General features: G+C 45.7%; 1 pseudogene; it reads right to left on the reverse strand.

Moving 5' to 3' along the window:
- Positions 1 to 1507: 1507 nt before the first annotated feature.
- Positions 1508 to 1676, reverse strand: LOC133156278 (U2 spliceosomal RNA; annotated as a pseudogene).
- Positions 1677 to 4196: the final 2520 nt, after the last annotated feature.

Genomic DNA, 4196 nt, shown 5'->3' on the forward strand with positions numbered 1-4196 from the left:
TTCGGGCTGTGCCCGGCCGGGCCCCATGGGCGAAGGCCCGGCCACCAGACACTCGCCTTCGAGCTCCACCTCCAGGCCTGGCTCCGGAGGGGGGCCCCCGGTAACCGGGTGAGGAAAAACAAAATCCAATTATGTTTTTCTTCATAAGGGGCTTGTGAGAGCCGTGCTTTGTCTGGCCCCTCACCTAGGATCCGTTTGCCATGGGTGACCCGACCAGGGGCATGAAGCCCCAGACAACATGGCTCCAGGATCATTGGGGCGCGCAAACCCTTCCACCACGGTAAGGTGACGACTAACGGAGGGACCTCGTTTATCAATGCAGTTTAATTTCTGGTGGTTCCCATTGAATGGGCACATGTCAGTCTATTGTAATTTGGCAAAAAATATTGTTTTTGAATAAAACCAATAACCACCCCCCTCAATTGCACACGCACTCCTCTTTACTGTTTACAAGCACAATCACAAGTACAAGTCATCTTCATCCATAAGCATATCAGTCTTTCCTTGTTAAAACACAGCAACCCTACAAAAAAAGAAATGTGTTTCATCAACTTTTAACTTCTTAATAGACAACGATTTTATTCATTCACATATTGAAACACACGTCCACCTCCTTCAATGTTACACGTGAATGCACATACAGAGAAGTTGACCAGTAGAGGGGGTGCACCGTTCCTGGAGGTACTGCAATACCTGTCTGTGCTTCCTTACCAGAAAGTTACTGGAAGTCCACATGGCGTCTTTGATGGCAGAAAGCTCAGCGACTGCTTTGTAAAGTCTTCTTGCTTGATTTTCAACGGGGTCACCGCATAGAGTACAAGGTCTGCATTCTGCGCTTACCTTGCGGGGAATTGCAGGTTGCCCACAGGTCTACGGCAGCCCTACACTACCAGAGCAGGTCTCACACTGACTCCTGGGCGCCACAGCCAGGTCAGGGGCACGTTGAGAGCGCTGACATGCCCTGAGAGTGCATAACGGACCTGACTGGGAGGATATCATGGGCCACCATCCATGACAGGTCCCGAAGTTTGTTTCGAGAGGGCGGGGTGGTTGTCGTTGCGCCAAACTGTTGCGGGCTCGCCGAATGCAAGCCCGCGCACTGGACACACCGCTTCCCGCTCCTGTACGACAGAGATCAAACATCTGTGATTTGTTAAAATTTCACTATTTTCTTGCTCTAATTTAAAGTTCTTCAAAAACTTCTTGATTAAGGAATAAGAAGGTGGCAGGTTAAAAGACACAGGAATTCTTTGGTCGGTGGTTATTAGCTTTAGTTTCCGGAGGTATGAGTCCATCCAGAATCGTGTCATTGCTTGGCTTTTCGGTGCATTTGGTGTAAGGAGCGCGCTTCGCAGGTGCAGGGCAACATATCTGCTTCCGAGGCTTTAAGAAGAGCTTTAAGTCCGGCACTCCTTTTCCTCCCATTTTTTTGTTTTTCTTCATGGTGTCCCTCTTCAGTCTCTCCAACTTGGATTTCCAGATGAAGTAAAAAATGGCTCGGTCCAACTCTAAAAGCACCTTCATTGTTGGGATGAAAACAGAACTGATTCGTAAAACCAAGGGTAAAATCACCACTTTTATGGTTAAAATTCTCTCTTCTATGGTCAGCTCTCTTAATCCCGCAAACCCAAGAACAGATACTACACTTGATTTTAGCCAAAAGGCCGAAAAGCGATGGAGTATACGAGTGATGGACTCTCTTACATGTCACGAACGGAGTGTGGAAATGGAGCAGGGGGACCAAGTGCAGCTTGGACCACGGTTTATTGAAGCAAACTCAAAAGACTCGGCAAACTGACAAGACTTACTAACAAAACCAACAACAGAGACGTGAGACAAAAAGACAGGGTGACATTACCAAGACAGGAACCAAAAAAACCTCATGACAGTAACAAACACATCAATGCTCCGACAGGGAGTGATACACAGACAGGACTTAATATACAAGACAGGTAACAAGAGGCAGGTGAGAATGATCGCACTGATCATGGGCACACAGGAGGGGAGGGGTGAGCACACAGACACACGGACAAAACTATGACAACATGGACGTGACCAGGGACGAGTCATGATATTACAGGCTTCCCTGTCTACCCATTCTCACCAACGGTTTGTTAGAATAGGCCTCTTTGGCACATGTGATTAGCTAGGTAGCTTTAGCTATGCCGTTATATCGCTGTAACCCTTGTCTTGCTTTATTAGCTTTCTCTTCTCTATGACACCCTTTGCACATATGTAGAAGTCGCTCTCAGTTAAGACTACAAGGTCACACCTTATCACACCAGCTAGGCCAGGGGTGGCCAACCAGTCAGAGACTAAGAGCCACATTTTTTACTGTGTCATCGCCAAGAGCCACATCATACACCTGAGCACACAAACCCCCCCCCCCCCCACACACACCCACACACAAACACGCACACCCACACACACACGCACACACACACACACACACACCCCTCTGCTCAGCCAAATTTATTGTGTGACATTATTATGTCACGCACCAACATGATAATGACAAATTGACTCCTACAGTACTAAAACCACAGACCAAAGACCACATTTTCAACAATGAACATTGTGTGCATTGTCTCACACGGACAAACTCAGTTCAACAAATTCCACAAACAAAAACATACGTTTTTTCACTTACTATGTGTGGCGGGACAGACCATTCGTTTTAGTTTGTCATTTTCAGGAGACAAGATTTCAATAACGTCACTGAGGCATATTTTAACGAACTCCACTTCATTGTATGGCTTTTTAGCCCGTGCAATATTCCAAGCCAGTTGAAACAATGCAAGTGTGACAGTCTCTGAGTGCTTCGTAATTTTTTTGAAAAACTGTACCTATTTTTCTGCCTGACTTTTCAAAGTCTCCAAACTTGTGCTTGCGAAATTCAGTCCCTTTTGCAAAGTCCTTATCGATATTGGCATGAAGTGAGCTGAAGTGGCGCTGACCATTTGAAGCTTTTAAATGCGCCAATGACGTCCGACATATCAGGCAGAATGGCTTGCCATAGCGTTCAACAAAAAACAACTTTAACTCTGTTAAAAACATCCTGTGTTCATCGTCATATATTCGTTTAGCTGTGCATTTTTTCCTTGCCATTTTGGCAAGCGTCGTGTCAGCTTTTCTGGACCTAATGGGCCCCCGTAGTCACAGTCGCCATTCATTAAAAAGCCATCAAAACCAGTCGCTCTGTTTGTCACTCCTCCTTTGCGGGATTTCACCTCACGCGCATGCGCGTTTGACCAAAATACCATATTGAACTCAAGCGAAGCAAATACGCATGAAAAATAAACACAAATGTTGATATGAACGTAAAAGAGCCGCATGAAACCAGCCAAAGAGCCGCATGCGGCTCGCGAGCCGCGGGTTGGCCACCACTAGGCTAGGCAGAGTCGCCTCCTTGCAGGAAGGCGGCCCAGAGTAGTATAAAGAACCTTGGCGCTGGGAGAGGGACCTTCTTTCGCATCTCGCAGAAAGGGCTCCACAGCTGTACATCAATCATTCTGGCAGACATTAAATAGTTAAACTGTGAAGTGCTTCTCTTCTGGGCACTAATAAATTGGCAAACTTGTCTGCTGACTTATTTGTTCACGCTTCACCCGCAGTAATGCATGTAGTTCACGAGGCATATGTGTACCCTTTCAGCAGTCTCTATCCAAATACACAGTGTAGGTACCTATTAAAAGTGTAGTCCCAATGAACATGAAAGGCAAAGATTGATAATTCACAAAGAACTTTCCATGGTCATCATATCTACCTAACGGCTGCGCCGAAAGAGTTGGGCCAGAAGAATAGAGCGGAACTCATGCAGAAGTGCATGAACACCACCTTGTTGAAAGAATAAAACCAACACAATGCATGAATTCACAAAAAATGACATGCCAGCAAATCAGTAGGACTTCTGCTGTTGCCTTTGCGAGACCAGTTCAGATATGCGTTATCACGAATTTATAAATCTGCTGAACCCCTGAGACCGACTCACGGAACTCATAGAGTTTGACCGAATCCAGGTTAAGAACCACTGGTTTAGAGGCTGTTATTTCTGCAAAAGGAGGAACTACTAGATATTGATGTCATTTTTCTGATGGGGTTTCCAAATGTATGCACCTGCCTACTTTTGTTTAAATAATGATTGCACACTGTCTGCAAATAATATAAACTTCATTTCACTTCTCAAATACCACTGT

The sequence above is a fragment of the Syngnathus typhle genome, linkage group LG6, assembly GCF_033458585.1.
Source record: "Syngnathus typhle isolate RoL2023-S1 ecotype Sweden linkage group LG6, RoL_Styp_1.0, whole genome shotgun sequence".
In the NCBI taxonomy this organism is placed as follows: domain Eukaryota; kingdom Metazoa; phylum Chordata; class Actinopteri; order Syngnathiformes; family Syngnathidae; genus Syngnathus; species Syngnathus typhle.